Raw genomic sequence first — 13,686 nt, forward strand, 5'->3', positions numbered from 1 at the left:
AATCACTTCTTTGCTTCAGTGATGTAACAAGTGTATGGAGCATGTTGTGAATGTTAGAATTAGATCTAATAAGATTAAAGGGAGTGTATAAAAGGAAGAAAGAAGAATCTGGGGAAAAGCTTAAAGGGATTTACCATAGGGTCATTCACATGCCTTAAGAGCTTTACAGATACCTCTCCTGTTCCAGCAGCTCCATCTGGGATATTTTATCTTCATTTAGTTCACAGTGAACCAGAAAGGAGGTTATCAAAGACAAGGATGTCATAAAAGTCCATCAGGATTTCCTCTGTTTCTGAGAGCATGTTAGCATTGCCTTAAAAAAATTGAAGAAAGCGTGCCCTACAGTTTTAGGGGGAGGAAGCCACAATGCTTTATTTTTGCCCTTGTCTAAATTCTGAAACTCATAGCAAAATATCATCTTCATAGTTGAATGAGGTTTTAACTCTGTAATATCTAAAAACAAATAATAAAAATACAATTAAAATATAGCATGGCAAATCAGGGTTATGTTCAACAGTCTCTACCACTGGCCATTGACAGAAATTGTGGTTAATTTGGTGTTTCTACAAGGTAGAATGGAGAGAAAATTAAGTACAAGGAGCATCAGATAGTGTTCTGTATGTGTTTTCACTTTAATATTCGAACTGAATCAGTCCTAGACTTAAGGCTGCCCTGAACCACACTAGAAAAATCTCAGAAAAATCTAACTGATTCCAAGTAATTTAACTATATACAAGAACAAACTTCAACAGTATTTAAAGGACTACAACAAAATCAAGCTTGAAACCACATAATATTCATAACGCCTGGCATCCAATTAAAAACTCACCAGCATTCAAAGAAGCAGGAAAGTATGATTCCATAGCAGGAGAAAAATTAATAGAAATACACTTAGAAATGACAGATGTTTGAATGAGAAGAAAAAGACAATAACACAATTATAAATATGTGCCATAAAGCCAAGAAGGTCTGGAAAAACATGATTATATGAGGAGATAGAGAGAAGATATTTTTAAAACCCACATGAAAGTTCAGGATATTGAAAGATACTATCTGAAATTAAAAAATGCATTATATGAGACTAACAGCAGATTATACATTGCAGAAGAAAATATCAATGTAGTTAAAGACACTGTAATAGAAACCATCCAAAATGATGGGAATTCCCTGGTGGTCCAGTGGTTAGGACTCCTCACTTCCATTGCAGGGAGCACAGGTTCGATACCTGGTTGGGGAACTAAGATCCCGCAAGCCGCACGGTGTGGCCAAAAATATAAATACATTAAAAAAATAAAATCATGTCACTGAAGTCCTATTATGATGGAATGGAGAAGGGAGAGGACGAAGAAATAAAATTTTTCAAATTTTATAAAAGCTTTAAACCAATATATTAAAGAAGCTGAAGGAGCTATGAAAAGAAGAACCTAAAGAAAGCCACATGAAAAAATATCATAACCAAACTCTGAAAAGCAATGATTGATAAAGAGAAAAGGCCCATTATATAGAGGAACAAACATTAGAATGACATCAGACTTTCTCATCAGATACTATGCAAAGATAAAACAGTGGAGTGATATCTTTAAAGCACCAATAGTGGAAAAAACAAATCCATAACCACAACACTTGTTTACCCAGAAGTTTATACCCAGAGAAAATAACATTCAAAAATAAAGGTGAAATAAAGAATCATTGACACACATACAAAACTAAGAACATTAACCAGTAACATACCTATACTACAGTAAATGCTGAAGAAATTTCTTCCAAGAGAAAGAACATGATCAGGTGGAAATTTGGATCTAAAAAAATAAAGAGTGCAGAGAATGGTAAATATTTGAATAAATATGTTATATATTTCTCAATGTTTACTCTCTTTAAACAATAATTTACAACTGAAAGAATGATTAAAGTTTATAACATGTAGATTTAAATTCCACAGCAATAAAGCACAAAGAACAAAAGGCAAGAGGAGTAGAAGTCTACTGTTGTGTGTTCTTGTACTATATGGGAAGTGGTATAATGCTATTTAAAGATAGATTGTGATAAGTTGAAGATGCATATTGAAATATCAAAGCAAGCACACAGACGTAAGAAGTAGTGGTATTTATTCAATAATGGAGATAAAATGAATCATAAAACAATACTCAATTATTTGAAAATAAGACAGTAAAAACCTAACTGAGGAACAAAGAGCAGCTAGAACAACTCCAAAAAAAGAAGAAAAAAAAAAGAAAAGTAAATATTAGATTTAAACCTAAATCATATTGATGATTGAATTAAACATAAATGGCCTAAACATCCTTTTTAAAAGGCAAAGATTATCAGAATTAATAAAATGCACAACCCAACTCTAAGGAAGCTGCTTAACTAAAGGCAACACACTTTAAATATAAAGACACAGATTGGTTTAAAATGAAAGTATTGAAAAAATGTATATACTAAACAACACTAGCCAAAAAAGAAACTGCAGTTGCTATATTAAGATCCAATAAAGTAGTTTTACTTTGATTTAAAAAAATAGCTAAGAAAAACCTTTTAGAATGAAAACTTTTCACCAATCAGAAAATATTTTCTCATGTTTTTTAGAGAAATTTGCCAGAACATTTCCCTTCCTTAGTAGAAACATTCCATTTGATATTCCATACGTTTGGATTTATTCTCTCCATGGCCTCCATCACTTGATAGCTGTAATTTAGGCATTCAGACTCTAATGAGGGTACTTTTCACTCAGCACACTAGGGCACCACTGTTGATTGGTTGCCGTAAACTAGAGGCCTGAAATTGAGACTTACTACCAGGAAGTGATGAAGTCACTGGGGGGAATCTGGCCCAGGTTTCTATCAGCATAACACTTGGTCACAGAAATAGACATATAAAAAATTAATATTTATATAGAAAAAAACTGTCACTTCAAGACAATTATCTAAGATAATCATGTGGATATGCAAGCAATTTTTAAATAATTGTGTTTAAGAGATTGTGAAGTTGTTCAAACAAAACCCTCTGAAAAAGGCAAAGTTTAAAGCCTCCTTTTAACTTCAAAAACCTGAAACAAAATGAAAAGGAAAAAGGGAATTAAAAACCCCATCCTGCAGAGAGACAGATGCAGAAATGAGGTTATTATCTCAAGTACTGGGTGGTTTTTAGCCAACAACAGAAGCATTAGTATGGGATCTTACAGAACAGGCACACATGTCATCACCGTTAAGTAAAGTAATTACAGATTTGGCACCAGCAAAGGCTTTTTATTTGCCAAAATGTGGTGGTTCAAGTAGCAAATTATTACCACCACTTTGAGCAGGTCTGATCATCCATCAGTTATTAATTCCCTTGGCACACCATTGCATAACATGGCTGTTTCTGGACAAATGAGCCACCATGGCTCCAGTTAAATGAAACTCACTTCTGCAGTCTGATCTTTCCTCAAAATTGCAATTTGACTGTGAGATACAATGACTTATATGATCATTTTCATGACTGTCGTACTCAAATATGTTTCTGGGGAGAACGTTTCTGACTGTCTTCCATAATTGAAAGGGTTGGAATTATTTTCAGAAGTCATGTTATAGATATAAAGAAAATAATTACCCATGGCATTATAATTTCTTCTTTATTGGTGTTTGCCCTGTGATGATTTCAGTGCTCAGATACACCAAATTTCTTACATTATTTAAAACTTTCATGATGAATGTATTATACTAAATTCTTAAAATACATAATCACTAAGGTTTTGTCTTAGATGATGTTCTTTTGGCACTCTTCTTTGACTAAAATCAAACTGATACAACATTCATCATTGCCTAAACTATATGTTACACTAATCTGTTTATTTGCTTGTTTTTGTTTGCTTTTTTATTTCTTTGTCTCCCCCTATGGATTGTAATCTCCATGAGGACAGGGGCTTTATCTGTCTGTTCATCAGTGTATTACCAGTCCTGAGAATAGTGTCTGGATTATAGTAACTCTCACTAAATATATATCTAATGAATGAATAAAGCTTTCCAGATGCTTCCAGAAAACATGTAATAGTTGATGATTTTATTTTTTTTTCTGAAGATAAAGAAAAGCAGTTTATATACCTACCCCTGAATTTTTTTTTTAAAAAAGGTACCTTTCCTGTTTTATGATGATACATAAGTAAATATATCAATTAAAAAGCATACTGTTTATTTTTCAAAATTGCTTTGTTGACTCCATGGCTAATTCAGGCAGGTACTAAGAAGTCTACTATGATTTAAAATCTCAAGGAATGGTTTGCAAAAGTAAAACAAATGTTTACGTATTTATTTAATGGTATACGTTCTATAAAGAGATCCCATCTTATTACTATGGTAATAAATTGGAAGCCACCAATTACCTTTTTAAGGCTATGGTTATATACAGTTCACATATTGCTTAATGAAATTTCTCCATGTCAAAGAAAATAATGAATCCAAAAATTTTTCCTCGTTTCCTTATATGAAAATATCAAAGCATTAAAAAAAAAACAAACACCTAATTCTCAATAAGTTGTAGAAATGGACAGAAACATAATCCCGCTATTGTTTTAGAGTAAATGTCTCAGGCTGACATCACAGTCTAGGTATGTTTGATGTCATTACACACAATATTCTCCACATGCTTAATCTTAGCTCTCAAAGAAGCATATGAAGAACAACCAAGAAACAGGTGCATCACACTCTTCTAGCACACGCTTGTCAGTTTGGATGCAAATAATTTTATGGTGCAAGAATCTAATCTGCTAATAGACTGCTTATATTTATGTCATAATCAGTTTTCCAACTAATCTAAACAAATCTATTTTCACCCAAGGGCTTTTCCTAAGAGTTCACTTAAAGATTTATAAGAACTTAGGATTTGGGGGAAGAAAATACAAGGGAAATTGATTCCTTGCTCATTTTTGTAAAGGATAAATTCAGGGCTCCTGTTTGGAGTGGATGCCAAATTCTGCACTGCTTTCTTTTCACTCTCTTTTTCCTCTTTTTAAATTCACTCTCTGCCTTCCTTGTCTCTTCCTACAATCAAAAAGGATAAATTTAGAGAAGTTCATGTCAAGGCTGAATCATGAGAAAAGGGATAAAAGAAGCAGGACTATCACACTTCACCCATGAGTAGCAACAATAATTACCATCAGGAAACAATCTAGACACAGAATTTTCCCTATAAAAAGTATAATGTATTCAAATATTTATGGTCTAAAAGACTATGAAGAACTAGTAAGAGTTTTAATTTTCCATATTCCTAACACATTATACTTCAATATTTTCAAAGCATTATAACTAAACAATTCTTCAAATTTTAGTTAAGTTATGTAAAACAGGACAAAGTAATTATATGTATTTTAAATAATTTACATTTTTTCTAATGGCTGTTATAAAGATTAAACACATGTTGAAAATTCTAGCCTAGCACTAATTTTATGCACAATGGAATGAATGTATTAATATTAATATCAATATTAATATTTTATTAAATAAATATACTAAGTGGCTTTATCTTGGTTTCTATCTTTAAAATCAACAACTAATGATTAAGATTAGAGCCACATGTCCTAGGAAAGGTGATAAATCACATTCTAAGGTCAAAGTAATTTTACTCTTTGGAGTGAATAATTCTGTTTTTTTCTACTCTATATATTTTTAGGTGAGCAAATTTTGAATCCAGTTCAAATGGAAGTGTCCACTATGATAAAATCCTCCTGCATAGCCCTCATATTGAATTATAAGAAGGTTCAAATTGATGGCTTCTTTTGGTACACAAAGGAGGAGAGAAAGGGAGGAAATGGAAAAGGAAGGAGGAAAAGAGGGAGGGATAAAAGAGTGATAATGTGGTGGACATTGAGACTTGCCATCTGAATCCTTTGAAGGGAGATTTGTTGCCCCAGCTGTCTGGTCTTCCAGGATTTGCCTCCACTACAGAGAGCAAACTTGCCCAGGTCCCATACTTCCTAAGACTAAGACAGCCTACGTTCAATCATGGATCCAGGCAGAATTATGAAGGCCCAGCCCCTTAAGTCCAATATGGGTTAAGTTGGGTTCCATATATATATATATGCACACACACACACATAAAATTGGGTTGGCCAAAACGTTCGTTTGGGTTTTCCATAAAAACTTATGGAAAACATGAATGAACGTTTTGGCCAAAACCCAATATATTCCAGAGATCTCCAGGGGTTGGCTTAGGCTTTTTTTGGACCTGCATCTCTGTTCAGTTTCTCCCTTTTCCCAGTCCTGTTTCCCATCCCACTTCCTTCCACAGGCAATGATCTCTAGAGAGAACAAAGGAATAAAAGATGGATAAAGAGAAAATAAACTCACATTTGTTGACGACTGAATATATTAGTGGCCAGTCATTGAGCTAATAATCATTTTACAGAAACATTTAAATATTTAACCTTCATGGGAACATTTAATGAGGAAATTATACTTATCCTCATTCTATGCATATAGAAACTGAGACTCAAAGAGACTTAGCCTCTGTTTTGAAGTTGTGTAGGTACTGAATTGGACAGCTAAGACTCAAATGCAAGAGGTTTCAAATCCTTTCCACTACACCACAACTTTTTTTGTGCATCTGCTCTTTGTAACACCTATAATTTCCTTGAAATACATGATCTCAATTGAATCTCTACATTATATGCATTTTCAAATAGTGAAGCTGGTGTTACCATGATACCAAGTACTGACAAAAATATTACAAGATCCACATAAGCCAGTTTTATGATCATTGTTTTATATAGTCAACAGTCTCTTAAATTTATCACTATTTGTCCTCTGGTGTATTTTATTCCTTCTGCCATTTGCATGTGTTCATCTGAGATGATTCTCCCTCCATCTGTAGAACTCCCTTTATTATTTCATGAAGTGTGGTTTTTTCTGGTGACTAATAACCTCAGTTTTTACTTCTTTAAGCATTTATATTTCATTTTCATTTTTGAAGACTATTTTCAATATGGTAGAGCTCCCTGTTGGTACGTATTTTCCCCTTATCTTAAAGATGTTATTCCATTGTAATCTAACTTCCATTTTGTTGGTTGAAAATCATTCAGTCTTAGATTTTGCTCCTTTGAAATCACCAAGTAATGGCATTCTATAGGAAAAATTTTAGAGCCTCCAAATGGTATTTACCTCCTTCAGATGGGATTAACTTTTCTTGTAGAAAACAGTTACTGTGGGAGCAGGTCATCTGATCCAACGAAGAACTGAGATGAACTGAGTCAGGCTTTAGGTATCTTTGAGGGCTGGTCTGTTTGTGGTTTGCCTTTACTCTTAAACGGTAGTCCTTCAGGATTCCCAGCTAAAAATGTAAGGTTTTCCTTGGTAAACCCTGAATTTAATTTCTTAGCCTCTCAGTAGCTGCTTTATTCATGGAATTTGAGATGCTCAAAATTAGGAATCACCGAATGCCTTGAGGAGAACACTTGGCAGAGAATTTTGGGTTCACCTAATCACATTTTCCTTCCTTCTACGTCTTGACCTCTCAAGTCCTGTCTGCCTTCTTTGCTTTCCGTTGCCTTAAAGCTGCCAGCTTTTAAGTTGTTTTCTGTGGGATATTTGATCTAATACAAGCTACTCCATTGTAGCCAGAAGATAGCCTCCATTTGTTTTCTCATTAGATCTTGTTAGAACAATGTTTGGTTATTTTGATGCCGCTTTTTATTATATATAGCCATTTTGTATAGAGAGTTAATATTTTATGTCACTGGCTTTACCAATATTTTTTTCCTAGCTTATCTAGCTTTGGTTGATTACTCTACCTGTGTATATCTTTCCACATGAGTTCCTCTAATGTTTTCTCAAAACTACAATCTTTCTCTTACATTCTCTTTCCTTTTATTGCCTCTCTATTCTTTCAAGGAAACAGTCTCTAGTCCTAAAAATTTTATTCAAGAAATATTATGGCAAGGGTAGTTCGAGGTAGAGTAAAAGAAGGGCAAAAGTTCTTAGATTATTAATTATTTACAGTTGTAAATGTTTAGACATAAATGGAAATGCATTGTAAGCAAAAAGGACTAGTACTCCCCTAAATGGAGGCCAAATTATATGAGATTTTTCTCTCAAGCAAACGCACATGAGATAATACCTGGGTGTGCTGTAAGTTATAGTTAGAAGGTTCAGGCCATCATGTTCATCATGAAGAAACTATACTGTTGTAGAAAACTCTGTGTTGAAACCAACTGATCACATACATGAGACACAGCAATTTCGTACTTTTTCTTTCCAGGTGAGACCAACTCTTGTATATACATTTCCAGTTTATATTCAAGCTTTGACTTTCAGATGTTTACATGTTAAAAGTCCTATATACTATGTTTCTTCCCCTTAGAAAGTTTTTTCTTACTCCTACTTCCCTGAAAGTAACATAAATCACCAACTTGTTTGAATAATAAACAAATAAAATGGTATATAATTTATCATTCCCTTCCTGGAAACTTGAATCTTATTACTCTGAATGCAGAGATATAATCTAATATTATCAATACATACTGAGCAACCTCAGCTTTTTCAATCTGTTTGCATTTGTAATGTAATATTTCTTCGGAATTATTCCTTTAAATAGTCAAACTTATCTGTATCTCCATATGGTGACGTGTAGCTTGATATTTTAAAGAAAATGAAATGCTGGATGAGTCTCTGCTAGCATTCCTGAGCTCACTAATGCATTTATTTCTTCTACCTCTTTAAAGAGACTATGGCATGTCACAAACTAGTTTCTGCATTATTATATTTCTGTAAGTGATAGAAATTAAAGGTTAACATTTGAAAACAATCACATGGCCACCAATCCTAAGCATTTTAAGTCAACACTTTTCCTACAAAACAAGATCAGAAAAGGAATTCATAATTGACATTAAAAAGATGATGCAATGTATCCCTAGTTTGAATATAGCGATAATAGAATTACAGTCAACTGTCTCCACTTCTTCTGTCATTTTACTTAATGGTATCATGATTGACATATGAATAAGACCTCAGAATCATTAAGTGAAAATGTTCTGAATTTACATGTGAGAAAATGTGGTTAGATAATATTATACAGCTAGGTATATCTGAAAAGTAGACTTCTTGAAAGGAAGGTGGTGTTCCTGGCTGCTGAAAGACAGAGTGGAAAACCTAGGGCAAAAGAGAGCTCAGTTGGATTTAACAGACTTTGTAAGAGCACAGGGTCATATCCAAAAAATCATTGCTAGACCAATGTAAAGGAGCTTTTTCCCTATGTTTTCTCCTAGGAGTTTTATGATTTAAGGTATCACATTAAGTGTTTAACCCTTTTCAAGTTAATTTTTGTGTATGGTGTAAGATAAGGGTCCAGTTTCATTCTTTTGCATATGGATATCCAGTTTTTCCACCACCATTTATTAAAGAGACCATCCTTATCCCATTTTTTATTCTTGGTGACCTTATCAAGGATAAGTTGACTGCATATGTGTGAGTTTACTTCTGGGCTCTGTGTTCTCTTCCATTGGTCTATGTGTCTGTTTTTATGCCACTACCAGATTGTTTTGATTACTATAGCTTTTAGTATAGTTTGAAATAAAGACATTTGATGCCTTCAGATTTGTTCTTTCTCAAAATTACTTTGGCTATCTGGGGTCTTTCAAGCTACAGTACTAATTTTAGTATTTTTTTTTCTTTTTCTGTGAAAAGTGTGATTGAAGCTTTTATAAGGATTGTACTGAATATGTAGATTGCTTTGGGTAGTATGAACATTTTAACAATATTAATTTTTCCAACCCATGTACATGGGACATCTTTCTATTTATTTGTGTCTTCTTTAATACCTTTGATTAGTGTCCTGTAGTTTTCAGTGTACAGATCTAAAAGGACTTTTGAATTATTTCTGTTTGATTTTTATCTTTTTCAGTTATATTATTCATTTAATTTGATTTTAATAAATGTCCTTATTCTCTTTTTGTTAAGTTTTATTAGCTAATTGCATTTATGTATTGATTTATAATATTTATCTCTCTTGACCTAACTTTCAAATGTGGTAAGGAAAAAGAAAAATATGAAGACACACCTATGAATATTATTTATTTCTTTTGTAAGGGATATAGAAAGTGTTTCATCTCTGCCATTTATGATATCTGTTCCAGTCCTACCAACACGAATGTCAACTACAGATTCAAGGTGTCAGTGATGAACCAAAAGTCTTGCTCTGTTTTTTAGCTCCAAATTCATCCAGGACAGTAACGAGGCTGCCCTCATGTAATGCTGCAGAAATCTTTTAATGATCAAGGCTTTTCTGTTCCAAAAACCCCAATCTCTTTAGAAATAAATTTAAGATTAAAAATTCCTGGATCTAGCCAGAAGTCCCTAATATAGACCAAGCTGTGCTTACAAATGAAGGAAATAAGATAGAGGCGCCATAGAGGGAGGGGTTCTTTGTGTAATCACACAGATCGAGGCTTAGTAAACAGACAGGCGTTTCTGAATTTTGCACTACGATTTTTTTTTTAGAAAAAGGGTCCACAAGATTTTTTTTAATCTCTATAATATAATTAGCCCACCTCTTGTCTGTGAAAATTGTGTCATTTTCCATCAAGACAAACATGCAGAAGGGGTCTCCCTACACTGTTTCTCAATCCTGAGAATTCGGTGGAATTAGTAATGTAGTCAACAGGCATATTAGGATGGGAGTTACATTTTTGCTGACTTCTCTGTAAATAAAAAGGAAAAAAAAGCTCATTTTGATCAGCTAGGGTTTGACGTAGATTTCCCCAGGAAAAGCATCTGTCCTTACTCTTCATGTCTATTTTGTGGTGTGTGGCTACTATCCACAGGCGGCTGACTCCCCATAGAGTCCTTTTGCCACTCAGGTCGACACACGGCTGAGATGAGAAAACAGACTTGAGATTTTGAGTGGATAGCCGATGCATGACCACTAAACCACACTGCCACTCCACTCCCCAACCAGAAGCTTGCTCCACTGTTTTATTATTAAGGTTTGTTGTTGCAGTTGTTGTTGTCATATTTTATCACCATTTTATTTTAGTGTAAAAATCAGGAGATCTAATTTATATCCTAGATCTTGAAACTAACCACTTTAAGTCTTCTCATTTGTAACATATGGGTCTTAAAGTAGATAACACAAAAATAAAACAAAACAAAAAGCGGATGATAAAATATCCCTTCCAAATCTAAGCTTCTGTTATTGATGATGTGTTCACATCATTATCATCTTTGAATAACATACATGTTGGATGTCTCTTATGAACAAGAAAATATCTGATGTGCAAAAATATATAATGCATGGCCCCTGCCCTTTGGAGACTCAAAAACAACTATAGAAAACAAAACAAGTCATAAGCAAACCTGTATCTCTTAATATCAGTATGTGATTTTGAACACTGGTAAAAAAAAGATCTCTGGCTCAAGATATGAAATATAAATGATCAGTCACTTTGCAGAAGCAAGCAAATGACAACTTTTGGTTAACTCAAAATTGCACATCAATTGCAGTTGGAAAGTGTATGGTCTTTCAAGCCTTCTTCCTTTTCCTATTGGTGCTTCCTAGAGTAATAAGATGACTGGGTCTCAGAATGCGGGTTTGCTGCAGGCAGCATCATGCATCAGACATTTTATGGTCCACCTATTTCCTGATCAAAGGAGAAGTTCCAAACCCATTTTCACCAACATTTGCAGATGCTCTCCCCCTCCAAATGTCTTTTTAAGTATCCAGACACAGCAGTCTGGCTCTTTTTCTGGGTAGTGATCTCCTCTTCTGGCTACACGAATAGTTACATGCTCCAATAGATGAGATCTTCCAAACACTTTACATTTGAAAATAAAAATATCATTTTCTATTTGGATCCACATGACCTTGAAACGAAGATGATCATTTATGAGAGGTGCGACGAAGCCCTCCATTTTGTTCACAGAGACCAAAGGATGGAGAGGAGGGAGCCTTGGATGAGGTTTCTGGGACCGTTTCAGGAGAGGAGTGCCATTGGCAACTGGAGGAAATATCTTTGTCTCAGTCATCATGCTGCCAGGAGTGCTGGAAACTCAGCTGCACACAGTGGGAGACGGGAGCTCTCAGAAGAGGCAGATGGCACGGCACGAGGAAGCCAGGAAGCAGAAGCTTCAACTGTCCGTGGAACCATCCTCTCCCCTCCTTTGCCACACGGCTCATGAGATTCTGCGTTTGCTTGTTCTTTCCTGCAGTTGAAAGCATAGAGTGATTGCCAAGAGAGGAGCCCCAAGCCCTCCCCCAGACACCCTTCCAACCTTGTCCCTCAAGCTCCACAAGAGCAGGGTCAGAGAGAAGTGTCAGTGTGGTTTTTCTTTTTTTAAAGAAATTCACGTTCTTTTATTTATTTATTTATTTATTTATTTATTTATTTATTTATTTTTGGCTGTGTTGGGTCTTCGTTTCTGTGCGAGGGCTTTCTCTAGTTGCGGTAAGCAGGGGCCACTCTTCATCGCGGTGTGCGGGCCTCTCACTATCGCGGCCTCTCTTGTTGCGGAGCACAGGCTCCAGACGCGCAGGCTCAGCAGTTGTGGCTCACAGGCCCAGTTGCTCCGCGGCATGTGGGATCTTCGCAGACCAGGGCTCGAACCCGTGTCCCCTGCATTGGCAGGCAGACTCTCAACCACTGCGCCACCAGGGAAGCCCTCAGTGTGGTTTTTGAAGTCAGTGTCCAGCCAGTTAGCTGAGGGAGCTTCAACTTCGTTAAAGAAAACAAATATTTTCTTCTTTCTCCTGCGTATTTTCTGCTGGTTTAGAATCACACATGCATACACACACTGTTGCCAAGAATAAGGGGGAATTATATTTCCCACCATTTCTAATCTTCTTGAGTGGAACCAATTTATTTTGTGTTGAATGGGGGTGCTCATAAGCGAAAAGGTAGCCCTGGGACTGGATTGAGATATGAAGGGAAATTGAAGCACCGTAAAGCTCCATGCATGATAGTTTGCACCAGATCCATAATCACCACATAAGATGTTCTTATGTAGACAGGTGCAGGTAATTAAGCAACACATTGACAATTTTTCAGTCCCTTAGCCATTTCCAGGGGATCTGGGATAATGCCATGCTCTCCAGACAAACCTTTCGAGATGGCATCAGGAACGAAGAACTTCTACTCCACTGTCCAGTCTCATAAGAAACAATTCAAATTTAATTTTGTCCTTTTAACTGAGAGTAAAATTAATCTATTAATCTATTGGGCTGGCTACCTTCTGAAATACATTCTCTGTAACACATAATGTATCAAATTCAAATTAGAGTTACACAAATCATTAAGGATTCAAATTTTAAAACTTCTTGGGATGTGGAATTTGCAAATAAAAGTATGGTGCACTAATAAATTGACAAAATTAGATGTGAAAAATGATATTGAAAATATAATTGTACCCATCCATATATTGTGTACCTTAATTTCATTTAAGCCACCTAGTAATTCTTGAGGTAGGCACTCTCTCTATTTTATAGATGAGGAAGCTTAGAGAGATTAAGAACTCTTCTAAGGCCCCGAAGCTAGATGGGGTGATATTTGGGTCTAGGTATATCTCAATACTAGTTTTGGTTCTTAAGAATAGCTAAATTGCACATCAGTTGGGTAGCTTGTGTCTTTAGAAAACAGTTGGGAAGTCATAGCAAATCAATAATTGGATCTCAACCTACAACAGAATTTTTCCAGTTTTTCATTAACAATATTAGCCTGATATTGAAGTT

The 13,686-nt window shown here is 35.1% G+C and overlaps 1 long non-coding RNA gene across 1 annotated transcript in view; it reads right to left on the reverse strand.

Annotated features, from left to right (window-relative positions):
• The window catches only part of LOC309608229, a 40,352-nt gene extending 29,799 nt beyond the window's left edge, over window positions 1-10,553 (reverse strand). The window contains exon 1 of the long non-coding RNA XR_014232753.1: window positions 1,732-10,553. This is a non-coding gene — a long non-coding RNA (uncharacterized lncRNA). The remainder of the gene's footprint in view (window positions 1-1,731) is intronic.
• Window positions 10,554-13,686: the final 3,133 nt, after the last annotated feature.

The sequence above is a fragment of the Balaenoptera borealis genome (genome assembly GCF_965194805.1).
Source record: "Balaenoptera borealis genome assembly, chromosome: 12".
Taxonomy (NCBI): Eukaryota; Metazoa; Chordata; class Mammalia; order Artiodactyla; family Balaenopteridae; genus Balaenoptera; species Balaenoptera borealis.